Below are 27,772 nucleotides of genomic sequence, written 5' to 3'. Positions count from 1 at the left end.
AACTCAGGCTTAGGAGGTTTAGGTCCAGATCTAATGCCATGCTTTTCCCTTACTACACTTTTTTTCGTCTCATTTTTTTTAATCTGATGATTCATTCTTTCCTGATAACACATACACACATACTCACATTGAGGCTAATTGGGTTTCGGGCATGAGCTAAGTGCTGTGTCTGTGGTGGTGAACTTCTTGTCTTTGTGACAGTTATGTAGGTAAGGACACCAGCTCACTATACTGTATTCTCTGTCCTCTCTTCTTCACCCTTCATTTCATTTTTCAAACTCATGCCAGACTATTCTTTGGAAAATGTCTAACACTCATTTAAAATTCTTCAGTGGCTCAACATTACACATACAATGGAGTTTCATCCTTCTTGACATTTCATAGAAGGCCCTTTATAATTTGATCTCTGACTATATACCCTCAACTCCTCCACATGCCCACTTGTATATTGTATTCCAAATGGAGTAGGTTCTTTGGTATTCCTGAATAATGCAATGGCTTTGCTCATCTAAGTGTTTTCTATACATATCATCTTGTTGGAATTTGGTAGGAATTTTTTGGGGGGAGCAATAGATAACACTTCCCGTGCCAGCTTGGGTTCTAAGTTCACTTAGAATTATATGTAAAGCCAGATAGGTATAAGGCAAAATGCGACCTTCGCCCTGATAATGTGTATATTAGAGTATGAAGTTTATATGGTTAGGCAAGTGGGTGTCCCTAAATCTCAGAATAGACAGCCTTATGCTGTCTTTCAGTCAAAAACAACACTGAAAAATTGCAGCTTCACCATGGGAGAAGAAGGACTTTCGTGATAAGCTTTCTGTATGGCCCAGAGAAAGATTATTGACTCTCTGAGAGAAGGAGAGCTATTCACAGTAGCCAAGATATGGAAACAACCCAAGTGTCTGTGGACAGGTGAGTGAATAAAAGAAATGAGGCGTGTGTGTGTGTGTGTGTTAGATATATATATATATATATATAAAATATATATGATATATATGTGATATATATGAATATTATTATCATTCATAATATATATTATATATCATTCGTATATAATATATATGAATATTATTAAATCTTTAAAAAAGAAGGAAATCCTGCCAGTTGTGACAACGTGGAAGAAACTGAAGGGCATCATGTTAAGTAAAATAAACTAGACACAGAAAGACAAATATAGCATGATCTCATTTATATAAAATAGTTGAACTCATAGTAATAGTTAGTGGAATAGTGTTTACCAGGGGTTGTGGGTGGGGAACTAGGGAAGATGTTAGTCAAAGGATTCAAAGTTGCAGTTACAAGATAAATAGGTTCTGGAGACCTAATGTTCAGAATGGAAACTATAGTTAGTAATAATATATTGTGCACTTTCCATTTGCTAAAACAGTAGATCTCAAGTGTTCTCACACACACAAAACAATAACAACTAAGTGAGATGATGGATGTGTTAGCTGGCTTGATTGTGTAATCATTTCACCACATATACTTATATCAAAACATCCCATTGTTGTATGACTTTAATAAATTCTATTTGTATTTTCCGGCTATACCTTAATAAAGCTGGAAAGTAGGCTTAAAAGTATTTTCACCCTTTGACCCACCAATTCTTCTAGAATACCTAGAAGAATTCTCCTAGATATACTAGGGAAATTGGGTTTGATGCACAAAGATTAATGCACAAGGTTGTCATCCTAATATTATCTCTAGTTGTAAGAAAATTGTTTACCATTAATGTATCACAATTCAAAGTTAATTAAATAAATTATGAAACAGTCATTAAAGAAAAAAGAGAGAGAGAGAGAATACACAGCCCTGTTCTCCTTTCAAAATCACCAGTCAGATTAAGCTGCTCATCTTCGCCTATGGGGGAGTTAGTGAGAGAACAGAGAACACCCAGAAGTACTATGAAAGTAAAATTCCCTCAAACTCTAAGTATTTTTGGATGAGTAATGAATATATGGATCAAATATACAAATATAACCTGATTTTATCAGGAACTTTTCTATTTTGCATTAAAACAAAACAAAACAAAAAACCTTTACTTTGCCTTAAATGAAGTCGATTAGCTCACAAAACCAAAATGTATGGGGACAGAATTTTCTTTAGGTGTGGTTGAATGAGTCCAGGTACCCAAGCAATGTCATAAGATTTGGTCTGTCTTCATCTCTGCTTCCCTCTATCCCAATTCCAATCCCAGGCAGGCTCTTTTGTTACTAAGACAGTAAGATTACTATCAGCAACTGGCAACTATCCCATAAATGCTGCTCACCAGGTAGAAAGAGGGCTTCACGTTCCCCAAAATTCTAGCAAAAGGCCTGAGGTTATCATTGGATGACTTAGGCTTTGAAGTAAAAGAATATACTTTTTTTGCTAAGCCCGATTCTGTGTCCCCACTAGAACTATGGTTAAAGTTAGTAGCTGAAGGACTGAGATGAGGGAGGGGTGGCTCACCAAAGGGATAGCAGAGTGTTGTTTCAGAAGAAAGAGGATCTATTTGGAACATGCAGAAACAATGGATGTCCACATATTCACTGTTCCTTAGGTGAAAGGAGTGATAAAGCAAGGTAGAACAGATTTTGTGTATCAGTGAAGCCGAGTCTAGGTAAAAGTGTCTTTTCTAGATTATGCTTATTGTTAAATTTTACTTCTCCATGATTCTGTTGCAGCTAGCCAAGAGATTGTACTCATTTTTTGTTAGCCTAGAAATCACTTTCTTGAAATAGGTGAGCTGGGAAATCTTTTTGCTATACAGAAAATATTGTTGCTGTGACAATTGTGGTAGTAGAGGCCTGTTGGAAATGAGTTGGGAAATAGATAGAAGAAACCCCAGTCTCCTCTGTCAGATGAAATGGTACAAGCAGCTGTAAATTTTTCTGTTCGACTTTCCCCTAGAATCACACAGAAATATACACACACACATATACAGAAACCCACATATACAAACACACGAAAACAGGCCAAATCATCATCTAACCCAAAAATGATGAAACAAAAAAATATACATGCCAACTTTCATCTAATAGAAATAAAAATACCTCCAAAATTTCAACTTAATGGTATGTGTCAGATTGTATTGACTCACTTGTGAAAGAAAAATTGCAGTATTACTCATTCTTATTTCAAAGAACATATTTAGAGGTCTCAGTGATTCGTGATGATCAGCAAAAACAGACCCTTTGTGCTCTGTCGTACACTGGCAGGGATGTCTTTGTTAGCTTTGCCAAGGCCCCAGTTGTGCTCATTCCAATAGGGACTAATTTTATTTTCCTTTCCCTCTCTCTCTTTCTCTGTCTCTCTCTCTCTCTCTCTTCCTCTCTCTCTGTTTTTAATGTTTGAAAAATACAATAGAATTGTCTCTTCACCACGTGGATATCTGCATGTGTTAAAATTACTTCTATTTTAAGCTCACTCTCTTTTTAATTTAACAGGACATGTCAGAGCATGCAGTCTCTTTTCTTTTCACCCTCCTAGAAAATAGGAAATATACAAACCAATCTTGATGGAGGCAAAAAGCCAACTTGTAGGGGAAACAAACAAATAATAATTAAGCGCACAAACAAATATAAATAAAGAAACAACATTTGAAGGTCTGGGTGATTTGATTTGAGTTGAAATCCCACAGCATTTGATATAAAGAACTGCAGTACAAAAGAATAACAGCAAGGACATAGGGAGAAATACGGACAGTCTTCTTGCCTGGATCTTAATAGGCAAGGCATTAACTTTGCCTTACCTCAGTTTCCCAGAAGACATTAAAATGAAACTTCTCAATTATAAATATCCATACATAGGCTTACTATATGAAAAAAAATAAGAAAAATATCTCACACTTATTGAGAGTTCATTTTTATGTGAGATAATATGTTTAGAATATATATAACATGTATAATATGTATATATATAACATATATAATATGTATAATATATATCTAAATATATACATATCCCAAAATAAAAAAAAATTACCCTTTATGAGGCTGACTTGGATAATTATCTCCTTTTTACAGGTGAGAAGACACGTTGATTTAAGGCACTATCATAAATGCTGTGGTATACCCTTCAGATCCTTATTCAGGATAAGGTATTGCTGTGGTTTGAATGTCTGTCCCCTTTAAAACTCATGCTGAATTTTGTTGTTGTTGTTGTTTTTATTTGTTTGCTTTTGAGACAGGTCTCACTCTGTTGCCCAGGTTGGAGTGCAGTGGTGCGATCTTGGCTCATTGTAACCTCCACCTCCCGGGCTCAAGTGATCCTTCCACCTCAGCCTCTCGAGTAGCTGGGACCACAGGCACACACAACTACGCCCAGCTAATTTTTGTATTTTTTTTGTAGAGACAGGGTTTTTCCATGTCGCCCAGGTTGGTCTCAAACTCCTGGACTCAAGCAATCCACCCACCTTGGCCTCCCTAAGTGCTGGGATTACAGGCATGAGCCCCTGTACCTGGCTTATATTGAAATTTAAACCCCAATGTGGCAGTACTGACCGAGCATGGGGCCACTAAGATGTGATTAGATCATGAAGGCTCTACTTTCATGAATAGATTATTCCATTCATTGATTAATACATTAATGAAATAATGAGTTAATGGGTTATCATTGGAGTGGAGTTGGTGGTTTTATTAAAATAGGAGGAGAGACCTGAGCTAGCATACTCAGCCTCCTCTCTATGTGATTACCTGTGCCATCTTGGGACTCTTCAAAGTTTCCACCAGCAAGAAGGCTCTTAACAGACGCAGCCTTTTGACCTTTGGCTTTTCAGCATCCGTAACTATAAGAAACAAATTACTTTTTTTTAAATAAATTACCCAATTTCAGGTATCCTGCTATAAGAAACAGAAAACTGGCTAATACACAGATGTCTATTTCCCTAGATGTCTGAAATGTTGGCTTCAAAAGTGCACAGCTGAATTCTTCTTAGGGAATTCCTCTGCCAAAGAAAACCCCCTTGTTCCAGGTTACACTTAGTCCCTTTGGACAATCTCCTTCCACTCACTAGTTTGGAAGAGAGTACAAAAGCCCACTCCTTGCCTCAATCTGGGACATCTCTGAAAGGCCATCTTAGCTCCAGAATTCCCTGAGGGATTGCTGGGGCTTTGGTAGCAATCACATTGCTGTTCAGCTTCTCCCTCTGGCTAATCCTATTACTATCACTCCTCATGGGTGTTGATTAAGAGCACTCCTCAGTGAACCTTCTTCATACAAATTTTGTCTCATAGTCTATTTCTGGCAACCACAGCCTAAGGCAGGCATCTAGAATAGGTGCCAATTAAATGTCTGATATTACAGTTATTTATCAGAAGCACCTATATTAACAATAGATTGTTCTAAAAAGTCAGTTAAGTAATAGAGAAAGTGTAAAGGCTTTGCATTTTATCCAAATACCTACTACATTTATTGTTACACATAGATATCACTACGTAATGCTTCATCAATTAATCTCTGGCCATATTACCTGAGAGATATATCCATGTAGCATAAAGTCAGCCCTGCCCCAAATGCTGTTGGCTCACAATAAGTAGGACCAGTAATTTTATTGGTCTTTTTTCTTGTGTTATGCAATGCATAATAAGGAAATGTGTGGTCGTCAGTGCCTGAATGCCACTTTCAGTAATAGAAACGCCTTCTGGGGAAATAAGATTGGTGCCAGGACAAGAATATGGAAGCAAGCTTGAAATTATTTCACTTCTATTTCAGAATGGTTTTTAAAAAAAGAAAAAAAAAAGGCAGCAGCAAGACCATTTTGAGGGCTGCCACCACACTGAGGCATTTCAATGAAAATACTTCTATAGCTTTCTGTAACCTACTAAACAGAAATCCAGGGATCTCAGGTGGGCCTGTCAGCAGTGCCAACTTATCTTTGCACATGATCATTCACAAGGTCCCTTAGTGAGCACTTAGTATTTTTTTTTTCCAAAGTGGACTTAGTTATTCCCTAAACAGAAATAAAAACAAATATGTTAAAAAAAATGGAATATAAACTTTCTGGCTAAGATAGTGCAAGCCCCTACAGATATTCTCTCCTGGTGATTACAGCCCATAATCCTAGACAAAATTTTTTCAAGAGCAACTTATTAAACATTCAACAAAAACAGGCAGACTAGGGAGGGGAGTCAAAAACTGAAGACATGCCCTGAAAAGGCATGAGGCCCCATTGCTTTATTTATTTATTCATTTTCCCTTGAGAGGCCACAGTTGAATTTTGGCAGTAGTGGAAAGAGCATTAAAACGGAAAGAATCCCTTATTTTTGGCTACAGAGACCCCCTCCCCCCAAGAAATCCCTAAAACCTGAAGGATGAGGATAAATATCAGAGAGAAGACATCTGTATAATGGGAACCCATAAGGCTATATATGGACCTGCAAAAGTCCTGGCCTTAACACTAAGCTTTTTGTGTAAGACAGACACAGACTAGCATAGAAACGATTTTGGAAACTAATCTGACATTAGAAATATCACGTAGAGAAGGAATATAGAAGTTAAAATTTGAACCAAACTGAGTTGATTGCCAGCCAAAACAACAACAGAAATCTACATTCTTCAGAGGATTTTAACAGGACCTAGTATCCATGCAGCATAACATATTTTCAATTAACAGTGATTCGATATACAAAGAACCAGAATAAAATGTTATAGGTTATCTAGAGAAAAGACTAACAGATGACACCTGTGAGATGACCCAGATGTTGAAATTATTAGACAAAAACTTATGGCAGCTACTATAGCTATACTCTATAATATAAAGATAAACACAATTGAAATAAATGGAAAGATAACCATTTTCAGCAGAGAAATAGAAATTATTAGACCAAAACTTTAACCAGCTACTATAGCTATACTCTGTAATATAAACACAATTGAAATAAATGGAAAGATAACAGTTTTCAGCAAAGAAATAGAGACTATAAAAAAATAACCAGGTAGGGCCGGGAGCAGTGGCTCATGCCTGTAATCCCAGCAGTTTGGGAGGTCCAGGCAGGTGGACCACCTGAGGTCAGGAGTTAACGACCAGCCAGACCAACATGGTGAAACCCCGTCTCTACTAAAAATACAAAAAATTAGCTGGATGTGGTGGCATGTACCTTTAATCCCACCTACTTAAGAGGTTGAGGCAGAAGAATCCCTTGAACCTGGGAGGTAGAGGTTGCAGTGAGCCGAGATCATGTCACTGCACTCCAGCCTGGCAACAGAGTGAGACTCCGTCTCAAAAAAAAAAAAAAAAAAAATTAGAACAAAAAAATGAAATATCTGAAATAAATTTTTCACTAAAAGAGCTCAATAGCAGAATGAAGATGACAGAGGAAAACGTCAGTGGACTTAAAGATAGACTAAAATAAATGTTTAAATCTGAAAAATTATACACTTACAGATTCAACAACCCTGAACTCCCCATCCCCAAATAAATTAAAAACTAAAAGACCATCCAGACACATATCAATGTAACTGATGAAAACCAAAGATAAAGAAAACATCTTGAAAGCAAATGGAGAAAACTAACATATTACACAGGGGGGACAAAATGTAAATTACTTTCTATTTCTTGTCAGAAACCATGTAGGCCATAAGACAGTGAAACAACAAATTTAAAATGCTAAGAGAAAAAAGCTATCAACAAAAACTTCTATATACATTGAAAATGTCCTTCATGAAAGAAGATGAAATAGAAACATTCACAGATGAAAGGAAACAGAGAATTTGTCACCAGCAAATCTGCTCTAAAAGAAATGCTGAAGGAAGTTTTCCAGGCTGATGGGAAATTACACTAAACAGAAACTTCAAAGTTTGGAAATGAAGAAAGAGCATGAAAAATAGTGACTATCTGGGTTAATATAAAAGACAAATTTCTCCCCTGAATTCTATAAAATGCATATGACTATTGAAAGCAAAAATTATTGCAGCGTCCAGTGAAGTCAAGTTTGTATGTGTATGTATGGAAACTACAAGATAAAGGAGGAACCTAAATACTTGTAGTAAGATTTCTAAATTTTATTGGTGTAGTAAAATGTTACCTCTACATACATAGAGTAAAAGGGGGAGCTGTATACATTGTAGTCTCTGGTGCAACCACTAAGAAAAAAAAGTAATACAATAAAATATAAGCAAAAAGACAATAGATGAGTAAATACTAAGTGCAGAAAAATTATATTAAAAAATATATAAGAAATGATAATTCTCAGAAAATTAGCAAAAGAAAACAACATCTTTAATGTGATAAAGGTTATCTATAAAACTATACTCATAGTGAGAACTGAATTCATTCTACAAAGATCAGGAACAGGGCAAGGGTGGCAGCTCCTGTCACTCCTATTCAACATTATACTGGAATACTAGTGATTGCAATAAAACAAGGAAAATAAATCAAAGGCATACGGGTGAAAAATGAAGGAAGAAAAATGCTTCTTTTGTAGATGATATGATTATCTCTGTAGAAAATCTCAAAGACCCTAAAAAAATTATCTTAGAACTAGTAAGTAAGCTTTTGTGATTGTGGAACAAGATTATACCAAAATCAATTGTCTTCCTATATACTAGCATTAAATAAATAGAAATCAATATTTAAAAGTAGTGTTTTTTATCATAGCACCAAACAACATTAAAAATGTATAAACAACATGAAATAGGTATAAAGCTTTAAAATTAAGTGCAAAACTTGTTTACAGTAAGTCCTCACTTAACATTGTCAATAGGTTCTTGGTGAAAGTGACTTTAAATAAAACAATGTACAGCAGGTTCTGAAATAACATTGTTTTCTTCAATGTTTCATTATGATGTTGATGAGAAAAAAATGAGTTTTGTTATACATCATTTTGCTTAAAATCGCAGTTAGTAAGTTATACTGAAAATGACAAAGCACTAACGAAAGGGCTAAGACTGAAATAATTAGAAAGATATACTATGTTCATTACTAAGATGTCAGTTCTCCCTTTGTTGATTTATAGATTTAATGCAATTTTGAACAAAATTCTAGCAGGATTTTTAAATAGAAATCAACAAGCTAATTATAAAATAGATGTCAAAGGAAATAGAATAGTCAAACCATTCTGAAAATGAGGAATAATGCTATAAGACTCACTTTAAGTGACTTCAAACTTATTATATATAAAGCTACAGTAATCATAATTGTGTTTTTTGTGGAAGGATTGATATGTAGAAAAATGGAGCATATCCATATATATATATACACAATTGATTTTTGACAAAGGTGCTAAAATAATTCAAAGAAAAAAGATAATCTTTTCAACAAATGATGCTAGAAAAACTGGATGACTCTGAGCAAGAAAAAAAAATTAACCTCAACTCATACTTCAGACCTTTCAAAATACTAACTCAACACGTATAACACTTTTCACTGTAAAACCTAAAACCACAAAACTTCTGTAAGAAAACAAAAGAGAAAGTCTCTATGATTTTTAGATTGCCCAACATATTCTTAGATAAGTCACCAAAATCGCTGTTCAAAAAAGAAAAAAATAATATAATTAAATTGTATTCAAATTTAAACATAATCGGTGAAAAATACCATTGAAAAAGTAAAAAGACAAGTCACAGACTGGAAGACAAGGTTTTAAAATTATATAGCTGATAAAGAATTTGTGTCTGAAACTATACAGAATTTTAAAATCCAATAATAAGATAACAAGCAATCCAAGTTATTTGAAAACACAAAAAAACAGAACTATAGAGACATTTCACCAAAGAAGATACTCAGATTGCAAGCATATGTAAAAGTGCTTAATATCATTATTAGGTGCATTAGTTTCCTAAGACTGCCATCACAAATTGCCACAAACTGGGTGTGTATTAGTTCGTTTTCATGCTGCTGATAAAGACATACTTGAGACTGTGAAATGTATAAAGAAAAAGAGGTTTAATGGACTCACAGTTCCACGTGACTGGGGAGGCCTCACAATCGTGGCAGAAGGCAAAAGGCATGTCTTACCTCGTGGCAAGCAAGAGAGAATGAGAGCCAAGCAAAAGGGAAAACACCTTATAAAACGTCAGATTTCATGAGACTTATTCACTACCACAAGAACAGTATGGGGGAACCGCCTCCATGATTCAATTATCTCCTACTGGGTTCCTCCCACAACATGTGGCAATTATGGGAGCTACAAATCAAGATGAGATTTGGATGGAGACACAGCCAAACCATATAAGGGTGGCTGAGAAATAAAACCAAAAACCAGAAATTTATTCTCTGAAGATGGGAAACAGTTTGGCACATTTCACATAGTTAAACATACACTTATGTTAACATATTAATATTTACTCAAGAGAAATCCAAATTTATGTTCACATAACAACTCACATTCAGATACTGATGGTGGCTTTATTAATAATTGTTAAAAAGCAGAAGCAACCCAAATCTAGTGGTTAGTGGATAAGGAAACTATGGTACATCCACACAATGGAATACTACTCAGCAGTAAAAAGGAATTAACTGTTGATACATAAAACAATATGAATGCAACTCAAACGCATCATGCATTATCCTAAGCAGCGTATCAACACAACTCCCCCAGGTCAAGTTCTTCCCCAGAGGGAATTCAGTTGTAAGGTGTTATAATAGCAATATTTATGCATTGTTATAATCTATTATAGCACTTATCGCTAAAACGTTAACATCTATTTTCTTGTCTGTTTCTCCCACTAGTCTGTGAAATCAAGGGTAGACTTCATCATTTCTAAGCTTAGCACAGTGGTGATTATGCAGTGAATATTCAATAAATAAATAAATAAATAGCCAGACTTTCTATTGCACTATGATTACATCATTTCTTAAATCTGCTACATTATTTCCTACCATTCCCCTCTTATTTTGTCATATCCTCAAAGTCCTTCCTTCCATGCACGGGTACATCTATGACCCATTTCCTTACCTCTCCAGATTTCAGCCCTCTAAATTCTGAACTTTAATGGTTTCGTTGTTCCACTTCTTTTCTGAAGGCAAGAGGTGTGTTTCATATATTCGCATATAGTCCTAAGTGTAGTATCCTCTAATGGGGAGTTAATCTTTAATTGATTCAACCAGTATTTACTAAGTGCCTATAATTTGCCAGTTTCTGTTCTACAAGCTGGGTACATAGCAGGGACTCAAATATACAAATGTCCCTCCTCTCAAAGAGCTTATGTTCCAGTGAGAAAAGTTTCAGAATAAACATAAAACAAATAAATACGTAACATGTAAGCTGGCAGTAAGTACCAGGGAAATAAGAAAGGATTAGGAGATAAGCATTGGGTACATATGTGGTGGTGGGAGGAAAGTCACATAGAAGGAGGGATTGCCATTTTGTGTAGAGTGATTGGGCAAGATCTAATAAAATAAAGATTAAATAGAGACTGAAGAAAGATAGGGACTGAGTCGGGCAGAGTTATGGAGAGAAAAATCACTCTAGCATCCCACTTATTCCTGGATGAGCACCTTAAAAGTTCACAAAGGGGAAAAAAAGAGGGGGCATGTTCATGCAGATGGAGATAAATATTTGAAATCTTTCAAATACAACAGAGCATCTTTTTCATGAGTAAAACCTACAATTTAATGGGATCTGATAATTTAGGGTGGAAAACTGCTTGAGAGCACAAGGCAATGTTTCTTTTACCTGTTGTTAAAACCAAGCAGGCTGCCATGTATTACGGTGTAGGGTGCAGGTAGCAAGGCTGAATGACTCTTCTAAACTCTGTCCTTAAAAATAAGTCCTCCACAGGCCGGGTTTGGTGGCTCACGCCTGTAATCTCAGCACTTTGGGAGGCCGAGGTGGGCGGGTCACGAGGTCAGGAGATTGAGACCATCCTGGCTAACACGGTGAAACCTCGTCTCTACTAAAAATACAAAAAAATTAGCCTGGCGTGGTGGCGGGCACCTGTAGTCCCAGCTACTCCGGAGGCTGAGGCAGGAGAATGCTGTGAACCCAGGAGGCGGAGCTTGCAGTGAACTGAGATTGTGCCGCTGCACTCCAGCCCGGGCGACAGAGCCAGACTCTGTCTCAAAAAAAAAATGTCCTCCACATACTATCATATCACCCTCTATCTTCTTTGTCTCAATGGCAGTTTGAGGGGCAAAATCTATCATTTAAGATTTAGTTCTGAAAAGGCAATAGGCAAAAACAGGAGGTAAAGAAATAGCCAATCATCTAATGCCTGAGCACAGCGGGAGGGACAATGATCGGGGTATAAACCCAGGCATTCGAGCCAGCAATGGCAACCCACTTTGGGTCCCCTCCCTTTGTATGGGAGCTCTGTTTTAACTCTATTAAATCTTGCAGCTGCAAAAAAAAAAAAAAAAAAAAAAAAAAAAAAAAAAAAGAAAAGAAAAAAAGAAAGAAAGAAAAGGGGAAATATCAAAATTGTCAGGAGATGTGATTAATGTAGGATCACAGTTCAGTGAGAAACAATCCTTGACTTCTATTTAAAGTGACAATGTAATATTTTAAAAGTAAATATAGTTGGTAATATAATTGTTAAATATATTAGTTATTTCAAAAGTGAGAGTATTGGTTATTTTAAAAAGTCAAGGACATGATAAAATCAAGATTAAAACATAAGAACTTATTCTGAGAAGAAACAATTTTCATTTTTCAGGCAGATTACTCAGAAAAAAAAAAAAAACCTTTTAGAACCTCTTAAAAAGACCGGTATATTAAAAAGAAAAAAAGAAAACACAAACTTTTTTTGAAAATCTTATGCATTGACGAATACAAATTCCCTTTTCTTGACCTTTTTACAAATTTATACATTAAAATTTTTTTTCTTAAACTTCCCTCCTCCTCATTCTGTAACAGTCATTTTACTTTAAGACAAAGCTATACTCTTTTTTCTTTAACAAAAATACTTTCTTGTAGTATAATTTCTCAAATGGCAAAAATGAACACATTTATTAACACAAATATGTATAGCCTCTTGGCACCATATTAATATAAGAGGCAAAAAATATGAACTTAAAATTATTCTTTATAACTAATGTTTTAGTATTTCTATCTTTGAAATTCTACCTAGATACCTAATGAATCTTCTATCTGGATACTTAATGAACGCCCATTAATTATCTCAATTTAGTAACAGTCGAGGGTTTTAAATTATCTAAAGATCTTGGAAATTCTCTTCAAACTTACATACCAGAAAATATAATTACGGTTGAAATACAGTTTGTTAGAATAATTACTCGATTTTGTTAAACCCAAAGTAATTTTTTTGTAATATTATACCTTAAGTAGAAATAATACTAGCTTATTTGATCAGTAAACCTATAAGCTTAAAAATAACATACCGAAGTAGAATAAAAATGTACATGGGCCGGGCGCGGTGGCTCATGCCTGTAATCCCAGCACTTTGGGAGGCTGAAGCAGGCAGATCACGAGTTCAGGAGATCGAGACCATCTTGGCTAACACGGTGAAACCCCATCTCTACTAAAAATACAAAAACAAATTAGCCGGGCATGGTGGCAGGCACCTGTAGTCCCAGCTACTCGGGAGGCTGAGGCAGGAGAATGGCATGAACCCGGGAGGCAGAGCTTGCAGTGAATCGAGATCGCGCCACTGCACTCCAGCCTGGGCGACAAAGCGAGACTCCGTCTCAAAAAAAAAAAAAAAAAAAAGAGTATATGATATGGTTAGGCTTTGTGTTCCTGGCCAATATCTCATCTTAAATTATAATCCCCATAATCCCCATGTGTTGAGAGAGAGACTAGGTGGAGGTAACTGAATCATGGGGGCAGTTTCCCTCATGCTGTTCTCTTGATAGTGAGTGAGTTCTCACAAGATCTAATGGTTTTTATAAGGAGCTCTTCTCTCTTTGCTCAGCACTTCTCCTTCCTGCTGCCTTATGAAGAAGATGCCTTGCTTCCCCTTTGCCTTCGGCCATGATTGTAAGTTTCCTGAGGCCTCACCATTCATGCTGAACTGTAAGTCAATTAAGCCTCTTTCCTTTATAAATTACCCAGTCTTGGACAGTTCTTTATAGTAGTATGAAAATGGACTAATACCGTATACTTGCATTATACTGATAATAATGACAATTTAGAGAAAACATAATTATTTGTATTAAACCAAAATTATTAACTTATTTGCTGACATTTTACCTAAATTATGTGAATATTCTTGAAATATTTTTGAATTAGTTTCTCTAAGAATATCTCTCTTTTTCACCTTGAAATTATTTGAGATTGTTTTCTTAATTTCTGGTAATATTAGGATTGGCCAATTGTATAGAGGCTTCTTTATCCCTAAGCCAATCATGATAGAACTTCTTTAATGTAAGGAATTTCAAATAGTAGTAATAGTACTAATTAATTAGTACTATCCAGAGGTAAGAAATTAATTGTATATTCACATAGTTGAAGTGAAAGACTTTTTTGAATTATAGACATATAAACATATGGACAGATACAGATAGCTTATAGTCTCAATTATATAATTGCAGCCATGAGTCAAGCACAAACACACAAATACACAATTCACAGGTCCATATCAAAGACCCGGTCTCTACTCAGTGGGTGTACATTCTTAATAATTTGAGCTCAAAATAGATACATCAATAAACAGCACCAACTAACAAACCAACTTCTGTGTCTTCTTTGCACCCAACAAAGACATGCTCTCTCTAAATCATTAATCTCATTACAAGGATCAACAAATGATCAGACTAAGTTAAAAAACGAAAGTCATCCAGGAGTCCTATTGGAGCTATAAGGAAGGATGGAGATCTGTCTTATCTCAGAATATGGAGAGCAGGGTCCTTTGAGATTAGCATGAAAGGATGGAAAGATTTCTTAACCACTGCAGCTTTCTAATGGCATAGGGCTCAGGTGAAGTTTAACATCATCACAGTTCTTTTAAGTAGATACTATTATAATTGTCATATTCTTGATGAGAAAACTAGGGAATAAAGAGAATAAGTAACTTGCCCAAATTCAGATAGTTGCTAAGTGGTAGAGATGGGATTCAAACTCTTGAAGTTTCACACTAGAGTTTATGCTATCCGTCAACATATTCACCTGTAATATACTCTAAGTAGAGTTTTCTAGGAGGTTCAAGATCTTTTCTACCTAGTACATCCTGTTTACCCATAGACTATCACTCAGTAAATATTTGATGGAAGAATAAATAAATAAATAAATAAATAAGAAGAGTGAGTTATAAATAGTGAAATAAAGAAAGAGAGGCAGAAAAAGAAACATATAGAGATGAAGAAGAGAATGAATAAATGTCTCCTCTTTTTTACTCCCAGCTATAAATAAATATACATATATAAAAATATATATATACACACATGCACATATGTTGTTCTGACTCTTGTAGACACAAGAGAAAAAGACCTCACTTAAGCCATTTTAATTTTCAATTGCCAATGTACTCCTAGGAAAACTTTTACTCATTTAGAGACATGCATTAATTGACCCCAGGGAGGGAGAATGTAAATAATCTGACATTGTTGCTAATAAAAACTGGAAAGCATTGACCAATTTCAAAGTGTAATCACCTGTTTTCCTGTCAATAATTATTTGATACAAAATTTTCCTTCTTGATTTGAAGCTTCTTAAAAGCAGAAATTCTATCATACCCATTTCTGAATTTTCATCATTTTACATACTATCTGATGGATATGGTAGATATCCAATAAAATTGGATAGGAAAAATTAAACTTTGTGAAACTGCCTCTCCCTTTTGGAGTAACGGGAAATGAGAAATTATTCCAGTTGATGTAATCTAACAACAGTCTGCATTCTATCTCTGGGTTCCACATACATGGATTCAACCAACCTCGAGTAAAACCAACCTGGATCGAAAATGTAGTTAGGTCTCCGATGGTTGAGTCTGCACATGGCTTTTCTTGTCATTATTCCCTAAACAATACAGTATAACAATGATTTACATAAGATTTACATTGTATTAGGTCTTATAAGTAATCTAGAAATTATTTAAAGCACAGCAGGCCTTTGAGTAATGTAATTTCCTTCAGCATCATTTCATTATAATGTTGATGAGAAAAATAATAATTGCTTCCTGGCTAGCATCACTTTCTGTGTACAGTGTACATTTTCCCCAAGTCTGCCTGGGTTTTCTCTGGGTACTCAAGTTTCTGCTCCAAAATGTGCACATTAGGATACTTGCCATATCTGAATGGTTGTACTGTGTTGGGGGAAGGTGTGTGAGTGTGGATGTGAGTGCTCCCTGCAGTGGAATAGTGTCTGGTCTAGGGTGGGTTTTCTCTTTGCTCCCTGAGCTGCCAGGACAGGCTGTGGCCAGCCAAGACTCTGAACTGAAATAAGCAGGTTGAAAAACAAATAAATGGATACAAATTATTGTCAAATAAAAACTTGTAAAGTAGATAATAACCATACAAATGTACAAAAATAAAAAAATGTGGCACAAAATCAGCAAGCTTGACATATTTGTGGTTGTTTTTGAACTGTTTCGTGGGAAAAGGCGATCTTTTCAATTTTCATTCTGCAAGCATTGATTACTTGGTTTAACCCACCACCACTACAACTGCTGTTACTCACTGATTCACTCAAAATTGAGTAAACAAGTATCTTACTTTTTATTCCTCTTTCTTTCTTTTTTTCCTTTGAGACAGGGTCTTAACTCTGTTGCCCAGGCTGGAGTACAGTGGCATGATCACAGCTCATTGCAGCCTTGACCTCCTGGGTTCAAGCAATCCTCCCACCTCAGCCTCTTGAGTAGCTAGGACTACAGGCATGTACCACCATGCTCAGCTATTTTTTTTTTTTTTTTTTTTTTTTTGTAGAGGTGGAGTTTCACTATGTTGCCCAGGCTGGTAACAAATTCCTGGCCTCAAGCGATCCTCCTGCCTCAGCCCCCAGAGTGCTAGGATTACATGTATGACTCACTGAGCTGGACTGATCTTTCTTAAATGTGTGTTTAGTGATCATTTATTTCAGTGTTTAATACTGCTAGTGTTTTGGGTCTTTGTTTAGAAGTTTGGTGACGATCTTGTGACTAGAAATATGCTATAAGACCTTTACTCTTGTTTACATCAATTGGCCTATGGTGAAATTTGTTTTATATGCCATTTAACCTAAAGTCAGTTTCCAAGAACCTGTCAAAGTGAGGACTTACTGTATATTAGAGGATTTGTGTAGGCTATATGCAAATACTGAATCATTTTATATTAAGTAATTGAGCATTTTCAGATTTTGATATTCACAGGAGGTCCCGAAATGATTCCCCGACGGATACCAAGGGATGATTGTACAACTGAAATACATTCTGACAAAATGGTATATTTGTTAAAACTTCCCAAAGAAGGTTTGCAATGACTTCCAGTTTGGGATCAGTATTTACGCTTGAGACTGTATTATAACCCACACAATACACAAACACACATACACAGTGAGGTTAACCTGGATCAAGCTGATGTAATATTTTGATACTGTTGACCTCAACTATTCTCATGTGGACAGATTCTTGTACATCGAATCAGAACAGAATCTAGAGAAAAGATTCAGTTAAGTCTTGGTTTAAAAAAAAAAAAAAGAAAGAAAGAACTATTACAATGTTGGGCTTTTTATGATTATCACATTCAAAAAAATAGTTTCATGGTAACAATTTTTAGATATTCTTGATACACTGGGATGGCCTAGTTATTTCTAACTCTGGTTCTTATCCTGGCTATCCACTATGGTAGTTATGGAATATTTTTGCTCAGATTCCCAAATAAGTTGGCTATACTTTAGGTTTATTCATACAGTTTACTTCAGTGTGAAAATGGTCCTGTTAGTAATAATAATTTGCATATTATTTTTGTCATAATATTAATAGCAATATTTATAATGGTATTTTGTAACATTTATAATGGTATAATAAATCTTTTATATGCATCATCATATTTGATTCCTACCATAAGCCTGTGATATAAATAGTTCATTACAGGCAGTTAGCTTTTGATAAGGAAATGAGAGAGATTTGCCTAGTGTCTCACAGCTATTCACCCTTAGAGACTCCTAGTTTAATGATCATATAAATATAATGACTCAGTTGGCTTATACTCATACTTATAAAAAGCCTCAAAATAACCAAACCAGTGAGAAATTGTTCTGGCATAAAAAATATAACGTTGATAGAGGATATTATTTGTAACTGATGGAGGCTTAGCTACTTATACCTGTTGAGGGTGTGTATGTGTGGGGGATCTTTTCTCAGATTTTTCAAACATTAATACCAAAACTATGTGAAAGTCACATATTCTAACCTGTGAAATTTTTTTTCCAATTCCTCTTTAGTTTGAAATGTCCCCCCAAAGCAGTGGTATGCTTAGAATTTCTTGTTCTACTATATCACAGAGAATTCTAAATGCCTTATACTTCCAGTAGAAATTATTGGCTAAATTTTGATAAGAAAAATCTACCTTTCTATCACTTAAATATAATGGGAAGATGGCAATCATAGCACCAAAAATTGACCTTGGAAGAAAAGATTTTGTCAGTAATAAGCTTTTGGAGCATAAGATCGGATGGAGTCTTTAGAATTAGCTGAGGGAAAACAGTTGCCTAGCTAATTGTCTGGACAAAACAAAGGCAGATAAAAGGTGCCCCAAATTATTTTCCACAGTCACACCACAGGATGATCAAGGAAGCCATACAGAAGAGGCTTTTTCTCCTCACCAGGACGAAAAGTACACTTTTGTGTTGTACAGACCTTGAGTCATTCAAGCCATCACAGTTTTTCACAAGCACTAGTTTTGAAGCTGAAAGTGAAGGACAATACAATATAATTTACATATTCTTCTGGAAACTGCATTTGATGGAAGGTGACTGAATGAGCATTACCAAAGTAATGAGCACCATTCCCTATGGGTGTTCATGGTTATATAGAAGAATGAACCTCTTCTTATATGGGTGGATGCAAAAGTTTGTGTTTGTGTGTACACAGACATAATTCAATCTTCTTGAGGTAAAGGCAAATATTTCCTACTAGTTTTTCGTAGCTTCTGAAGTTATATATTAGCATATGTACTTTTATTGGTTCAACATGACAGGGCTATTCGAATTATCAAAGAAAGAGCCAGAAGTATAATTAAATTAGAATTCATATCTAATATTCATGATACTGATGAAGACCAAAAGCTCTCCCACTTCCCTCATCTGACACAACTTCAGCTTATGTTGTACTTTTGAATTAGAAGTAAGTGTATGAAAATCTCCAAGAAGATTGAACTCCCTGTTTAAAATTACTAGTATTTGATGTCAAAAACCTTGAGTAATCTCCCCAAGCCTTGGTGCATGTAATTGTAAGAGTTAGACTTTGTAAGATGCTTGTTATCTACTTGTACTCATTTGGCCAAACTTCTCAATTAAGTCAAATGAAAGGATTTATTTGGCCCCTTTCTTATGGTAAGGAGAAGCTACAAAATGAGATCCAATGAAAAGAATGCCAAGAAAAAGCATACGTTACTCTCTACAGCCTTGAAAAACCTGATGTAAGACAACTACCCAAGGCCTGGAGTGGTGTGAGGAGGGTAGATGGTGGAGGGTTCTCCCAGATGAGAAATAACCATCATTCTAGGAAGAATATATATATATATATGTTTATTTATTTATATATTCTTTTATATATATTCATATATATTTATACATATAAATGAATATTTTATATATAAAATGAAAATATAAATGAGATATATATATGTGTGTATATATATATATATAATCAAAACACAGGAAAGCTAAAAAATGCTGTTATCTACATACATAAAAGTTCCTAACATCATAGCTAGGTTCCCGGATTTAAGTGTGTATATTTTTTCTTTTTCTTTCTTTCTTGAGGAGAAGTAAATGTGAAGTTACCCTGGACTGTAGTAGTTGGAGACAGTACTAGGGAAAATGACATTTTTTTGTCTACTTCAGTGTTTAATTATTCCCCAGATCCATTTTGTCTTTTCTCTCAGATGGGTATTCTCATGGAAGCAGTTCAATTTACAATAGAATCCTGAAACTTTTTAATACTGCCTTCTTGTAAAGGTTGCTTCTCAAAGTAAGAGATAGCTTTTAAATGTAGAACTTTGTTCTCAAAGCTGCTGAAACTTTTCTTGGAGTAAGTTACCACTTTTAAATTCTCTTTCTTATAGGAAAAAAAAAACTTTACTGATTGGAATTCGAAGACAGTAAAGAAAATTCAGAATGTAAGTGAGTGTGTGCCTAATACTTGATCTTCTATTCCATGAATAGTGCTTTCATACTGAATTTGATTAAATAAGGGAAAATTTCTAGTTTTATTTGAGGCATGAATATACAGATTCCTTGATAGAGGGTGTGGCCTTCATTAGCAATATAATAAAATATTTCTTTCTCTCTGCTTTCCACACATGGTAGAATTGCGCTTCCCTACTCTTTCTTCTTTTCTACATTTTTTTTTTTTTGAGACAGAGTCACACTCTGTTGCCCAGGCTGGAGTGCAGTGGAATGGTCATTGCTCACTACAGCCTAGACCTACCTGAGCTCAGGTGATCTTCTCACCTTATTCTCCCAACTAGCTGGGAATACAGGTTCACACCATCATACCTAGCTAATTTTGTATTTTTTGTAGAGATGGGATTTCACCATGTTAGCCAGGCTGGTCTCAAACTCCTGGGCTCAAGAAACCTATGCACTTATGCCCCACAAATTGTTGGGATTACAGGCATGAACCACCATGTCCATCCTTCTCTACCCTTTCAAAGTTAGGTGTGCTATATTAATATGTTTTTATAAACATAATATGAGTGGAAACAATATGAATCATTTCTTGAAACTTTTGAATACAGTGTGTTACTTGCCATATATTCTTGTCCATTAGAAAATGATTATGAAAGCATCAGTCAAGGTGAACTTTTGTCACCCTGAGATCCTAAGTAACTACAATGAATTGAGCCCTTTTATCAACTGTTAACTCCAATGTAGGTTAAGGTCTGATGAATCTGCGTTAACAAGAAATTGTTTTGATTGTTTGGTTGGATTTTGTTATTGTTATTGTTTTTGTTACTAAAACAAAAACTGGTTTGCCCTGACTGATTATAACAGAAAACGATTTTAAAAACTTTATTCAGTTTTCTAGCCTCATGTTAAGTTGGTGGAGTTATTAAAAGTAATCTCTATAGTGTCAAATGTTTGCTTTGGACTTTCATCCATGATTAACAATAAACCATGTTACTGAGCTTTTATATTTTGCCTCTCCATACCACATAATGGAGACAGAAATGTATAGAAGACTACTATCTAGCATCAAGTCCTCCTTCTTGGTGGGAAAAGCTTTGTTTCTGACTTCAGTCCTTCGTGTTTGCACTTCCCTCTGCCTGAAATGTACTTATTCCAGGTCTTTGCATGGCTAGTTTTTCATCATAGATATTCATATGCCAACCCTTGAGAGATTTGTTAATCAACCTAACTAAAATAGACTATTCTGTTATTCTCTATCACTGCATTAGTCTGTTTGCGCATTGCTAATAAAGACATACCCCAGACTGGGTATTTATAAGGGAAAGGGTTTGGATTGACTCACAGTTCCTCATGGCTGGGGAGGCCTCACAATCATGGCAGAAGGTTAGTGAGGATCAAAGTCGCATCTTACATGGTAGCGGGCAAGAGAGAGAGCATGTGCAGGGGAACTTCCCTTTATAAAACTATCAGATCTCATGAGACTTATCCACTACCACAAGAAGAGAATGGGAAAGACCCGCCCCCATGATTTTATTACCTCCCACCAGGTACCTCTCACGACAGAGCGGAATTATGGGACTACAATTTGAGATTTGGGTGGGGACACAGCCAAACCATATCAATCATGTAACATCATCTATTTTATTCACAACTCTTAAACCCTCTAAGATATTTTTATGCATATTTGCTTATCTGATTTACTAATTATAAGACTCCACTAGAATGGAGACCACATGATTGTAAAAATGTGGTCTGTTTCAACACTGTGCTCCCAGCTAAATGAATAGTAACTTGTATAAAATAGATTGTGGGCTGGGCACGGTGGTTCACGCTTATAATCCTAACACTTTGGGAGGCCAAGGCTGGCAGATTGCTTGAGCCCAAGAGTTAGAGATCAACCTGGGCAACATAGTGAAACCCCATCTCTACAAGAAAAACAAAAAACAAAACAAAAAAAAAACAAATACTAGCCAGATGTGGTGGTGCACACCTGTAGTCCAAGCTACTCAGGAGGTTGAGATGGGAGTATCACCTGAGCCCAGGAAGTGGAGTCTGCAGTGAACTGGGATCATGCCCCTGCACTCCAGCCTGGGCAACAGAGTGAGATGCAGTCTCAAAAATAAATAAACAAACAAACAATAAATTCGGTTGTGATATCAATTTTTGTTTGAAAGGATAACTAGAGACTTCTGTTTCCAGCCAAACCAGAATAACAGGGAACAGACCCATTCTCACCCTTTAAAAAACTACAACAAATTGAACAAAGTGCTTGAAAGTGCAATTCCAGTGGACAAAAGTCAGCATTGAATACTAAACCCTGAGGTTAGGGAAACAAATGAGGTAAGCCCTGTGATTGCCCCAGTTTACTGTTGGAGACAGTTTCCAGGCTGTATGGTAGGGAGGGAGACCTTAGGTGGGTCCCAGAGTCTCCCTGAGTGGAAGCAATAGAGGCTGGAGTCTGTTGTGGCCCATCCAGCTAGAGTTCATAGGACAGAGTACCAAAAGGAGTATACTGTGGAGTGAGAAGGCTCTTATGATCTGCAGAATTAGTCTTCATGTTAGTCTTCATCAGAGGACTAATCAGAGGATAAGGGAGAGGAAACTACCAGTACTGGGGAAATAACTTCCTAAGAAAGCAAGAGGAACAATTCCAAAAGATCACAAGAAGCCAGAAATATTTTATGTTCCCACCAGTCAGAGAGGAAAAACTTCATAAGACATGAGCATCAGGTAGAATATGCAGCGGGGCATTGCCTCAGTAGTGGGGGAATATTAGCCTTAGACTAAGGCTTCTCTGGTCTTGCCTAACAAAGCTTGAATTCAAACAATTAGAAAGCTCAAAGTTCTTCCAAATAACTGTGTTCTAGAACAAACTCTAATAATCATATTTTGATCTGGCCAACATGGTGAAACCCCGTCTCTACTAAAAATACAAAAAAAAAAAAAAATTATCCGAACATGGTGGCATGCCACCTGTAATCCCAGCTACTTGGGAGGCTGAGGCGGGGGATTGCTTGAACCAGGGAGGTGGAGGTTGCAGTAAGCTGAGATTGCACCACTGCATTCCAGCCTGGGTGATAGAGTGAGACTCCAACTCAAAAAAAAAAAAAAAAAAAAGAATTCAGCATCCAATAACAAAATTAAAAATTGTTGACATACAACAAGAATTATCAGACATGCTTAGAAATAATAATTTATAACCCACAGTGACAGGGAAAGATAATTAACTACAACCAATTGAGAAATAATGGAGATGAAAGATTTAGTAGAGAAGAACATTAAACTATATAAATATGTTTTGTGTTTTCAAGAAAGAAGATGAAAACTTAAATAAGTTAAAGAGAGGAATGGAAGACTTAAAGATCCAAAATAATCTCCTGTAGATGAAAACTGTAATATGTGAGATTTAGCCAGGCGTGTGGCTCACGCCTGTAATCCCAGCACTTTGGGAGGCCAAGGCGGGCAGATCACCTGAGGTCGGGAGTTCAAGACCAGCCTGACCAACATGGAGAAACCCTGTCTCTACTAAAAATACAAAATTAGCTGGGCGAGGTGGCACATACCTGTAATCCCAGCTACTCAGGAGTCTGAGGCAGGAGAATCCCTTGAACCCGGGAGGCAGAGGTTGCAGTGAGCGGAGATCTTGCCATTGCACTCCAGCCTGGGTGACAGACTCTGTCTCAAAAAACAAACAAACAAAAAATTGAGATTTAAAATATGCACAATGAAATCAATAGCATATTTGTTAATACAGCAGAAAAGATAAATGTAAGATTTAGCAATAGAAAATATCTAAAATGAAACACAGAAAAAGACATGAAAAAGACAAGAGATTATCAGTGAGATGTAAGACAACATTAAGTAATAAGCTGCCTACTATGCATGTAAATTGCAGTCATCAAAAAGATGGAATAGGGACAGGTAAATGATATGAAGAAATAATGTCTAAATTTTTTTAAATGTTGATAAAAATTATAAACTCAAAGATTCAGGAAGCTCATTGAAATCTAAGTAATATAAACCTGCAGAAAACATCATTAAATTATTTTAAAAATGCAGAGAAAAAGAAAAAAAATCAAAACATCCTCAGTGTAAAAAGAACAATTATGTACAGAGGAACAGTAGCAGCAAAACCTTTCTTTTTTCTTTTTTAATTTTAATTAATTAATTAATTAATTATTTAGAGATGGGGTCTTGCCCTGTTGCCCAGGCTGGATTGCAATGGCACGATCTTGGCTCACTGCAACCTTGGCCTCCCAGGTTTACACCATTCTCCTGCCTCATCCTCCCGAGTAGCTGGGATTACAGGTACCCGCCACCACGCCCAGCTAATTTTTTTTTTTTGTATTTTTAATAGAGTCGGAGTTTCACCATGGTTGCCAAGCTAGTCTCAAACTCCTGACCTCGTGATCCACCTGCCTCAGGATCCCAAAGTGCTGGGATTACGCTGCACCCAGCCTTTTTTTTTTTTTTTAATAATGAAAGCAAGAAGACAATGGACCAAAACTTTTTCAGACACACAAAAGCTGAGAAAATTCATCACCAGCAGTTCCAAAGTATGTTAAAGGAGGTCCTTCAGGCAGAAGAAACATGATAACAGATGGAATCTATATGTATAGCTATGAATGAAGAACATAGGGAGTTGTAATAATGATATGTCAGTAAATATCAATTCTTTTTCTTATTTTTAAGTCATCTTAAAAGGTCAATTGACTAAAGAAAAATAATATCAATATACTATTGGGTTCATAACAAATGTGGAAGTAAGACATATGACAATAATATACAAAGTCCAGAAGAGGGGAACTTGATAAATACTGTTACATACTTACATTCTACATGAAATGGTATTATATTACTGGAAGGTAGGCTATAACTTAAAGGTATATACTGTAAATCCTACAGCAACCCTCCCCCCTAAAGAAAGAAAAGAATAGGCCTGATGCGGTGACTCACTCCTGTAATCCCAGAACTTTGGGAGGTCGAGGCGGGTGGATCACTTGAGGTCAAGCGTTCCAGACCAGCTTGGCCAACATGGTGAAACCCTGTCTCTACTAAAGATACAAAAATTAGCCGGGTTTGATGGCCTGTAATTTCAGCTACTTGGGTGGCTGAGGCACAAGAATCGCTTGAACTCAGGAGGTAAAAGTTGCCGTGAGCTGAGATCATGCCACTGCACTCCAGCCTGGGAGTATGTCAAAAAAAAAAAAAAAAAAAAAAAAGGAAGGAAGGAAGGAAACCACCAAATAAACCAATGAATGAGATGAAATGACATTTTAAAAATATTCAATCCTAACAAAAGTAGAAAAAGAAGTAAACAAAGGGTAGATCAAACACATAAGCAGAAGTGGCTGGACAGCAGATTTCAATCCAGCTTTATCAGTAATGACAACAAACTCAAATGATCTAATCATTCCTAATTATCAGGTATTGTAATATTGTGTAAAAAACTAAGACATAACTATACATTGATCAAAAGAAACGTTAAATAAAGGTGCACATAGGTTGAAAGTAAAAAGATGCAAAAAGAGATAGGCTGCTACTAGTAATCCAAAAAAAATTGATGTGGCTGAATCAATGCCAGATAAAGTAAATTTTGTTAAAAAAATTACCAGTGAAAAAGAGGGTCATTTCATAATGATTTCATAATGAGTATTTAATCCTCAACATATATGTGTCTAGTAACAGAGCTTCAAACCCAGGTAAAACTGATAAACCTACAATTACAGTGAAGGATTTTGATAATATAATGATAGAAAATCATTTAAGAGTATAGAGACACTAAACCACATTACCCACCAACTTGTTGTAATTGACATTTATAGACTGCTTCACTTAACCACAGCGGAACATACATTATATTTAAGACCACAAGGAACATTTACCAAGTTAAGCCATATTTTGGGTCACAAGGCAAATCTTAATAAATTTAACAGAAATCAATTCATACAAAGAATGATCTCTGATCACAATGGAATTAATATGAGAAATCCATAACAGAAAGATAAATGGAAAATTCCCAAATATTTGGAAATTAAATAACACACTTATAAATAAACCATGGTATAAACAAGAGGCCAAATGAAAAATTAAAAACTACTTTGAACCAAATGAAAATGAAAACACAACATAATAGGATTTGTAGAATGCAGTCTACACAGTTTTAAGAGGAAAATTTATTGCAGTAAAAGCTCACATTAGAAAAGAATGGTCGCAAATCAATGTCCAAAGCCTATATTTAACAAAGTAGAAAAACAAGAGAAAATAGAACCCAAAATAAACAGAAGAAAAAAACATTAATAAAGGCAGAAGAAGTCAGTTAAATGAAAAACAGAAAAATAAATTAAAAAGCTGGCTCTCTGATATATTTAAAATTTATAAACCTCTAGCCAGGCTGATAAAGAGAATGTACATATTTCCAATATCAAAAATGAGAGAGAGGGAATCACTATAGATTTTACAGATATTAAAAGAATAATACAAAATTATTATGAATTAGCAAATAACTAATGAAGTAGTAGGTTTCAACTGCAGGCAATCTACACCCTGACTATTATTCTATTTAGAGCCTGAAGTTGAAAGAAGAGCCACGGTCCATGACATACTGTATAAAGCTTCTAAATTGAATTATGTCTAGCATGCTTTTTATTAGTAAAAACTATAAAAAATTATCCATTACCTGAGGTTTGGAGGGAGCTGCGTTAGGCTCTCTCTAGGAAATAAAAAGACATAAGACACACAAAAAAGTTTTTTTTAAGATATATATTATGCATATAAAATAATAAATGTTAAGTGAAGATGGATTAAATATGCTTTAGATTTATGAGAGAAAGTAATTATAAAGTTCAAGGCCAACTTCATGGAGAAATCGATCCAAATAGCTCAACATTTATGCTGCACTTATCTAAGCTTGCAATTTCTGGATATAAATAGGAAGGCTAAATAATTTGAGAAATATAATAATGTCCAACCCTCAGTAACCGGTTAAAACACTTTAAATAAAAGAGCCAAGCTTAATTCAATATGTAGTTAATGAAAATTTCAAGCGATGAAATAATAGAATATAATCTTTTAGGCTATTGAATGAATTCAGAAAATTTGAATTTCAGGCAAACTGATTTGATAATAAGCCAAGGAGGGAACAAATACTAAATTAAGTTTCTGCTTTAGGCTTATTTCTTAGCCTATGATATAGGTCACAAACAGAAGCATGAGTGACATGCTGTAAACTATGCTGAAAGAAACTCTGAAATTGCAGTATTCTCATATAAATTGGAAGAGGAATCTGCTCATATTGATGGTGGTGGGATCTTTCATACTCAGTATTGACTCTCCCAAAATAAAACATATTCATATTAAAGCCACGCATTTATCTGCTGTCTGTAGTAGGTGATCACTTATTATCTCAGACAAATTTAGAATTTTTCAGTAATGTGGATTTAGATATATTTCTTCTTCCTTAATTCAAACATAATGTCCAGAAGTCCCAGATTATTTTGGCTTTTTTTTTTTTTTCCAAACTCGAGGTTTTCTATTACTAACATCTAGAAAAGAAGTTTTTGGCCAGGTGCAGTGGCTCGCTCCTGTAATTCCAACACTTTGGGAGGCCAAGGCAGATAGAT

At 35.5% G+C, this 27,772-nt stretch overlaps 1 protein-coding gene across 1 annotated transcript in view; it reads left to right on the top strand.

The window, feature by feature from the left end:
- The window catches only part of LRRC4C (leucine rich repeat containing 4C), a 1,603,893-nt gene that overhangs the window by 233,867 nt on the left and 1,342,254 nt on the right, over window positions 1-27,772 (top strand). The window contains exons 5-6 of the mRNA XM_063711075.1: window positions 4,011-4,084; window positions 13,798-13,898. The gene's annotated coding sequence lies outside the window, so the exon portion shown is untranslated. The remainder of the gene's footprint in view (window positions 1-4,010; window positions 4,085-13,797; window positions 13,899-27,772) is intronic.

This window comes from Gorilla gorilla, chromosome 9 (genome assembly GCF_029281585.2).
Source record: "Gorilla gorilla gorilla isolate KB3781 chromosome 9, NHGRI_mGorGor1-v2.1_pri, whole genome shotgun sequence".
Classification (NCBI taxonomy): domain Eukaryota; kingdom Metazoa; phylum Chordata; class Mammalia; order Primates; family Hominidae; genus Gorilla; species Gorilla gorilla.
Note: the sequence above shows the minus strand (reverse complement) of the source record. Positions and strands in the feature narration are given on the sequence as shown.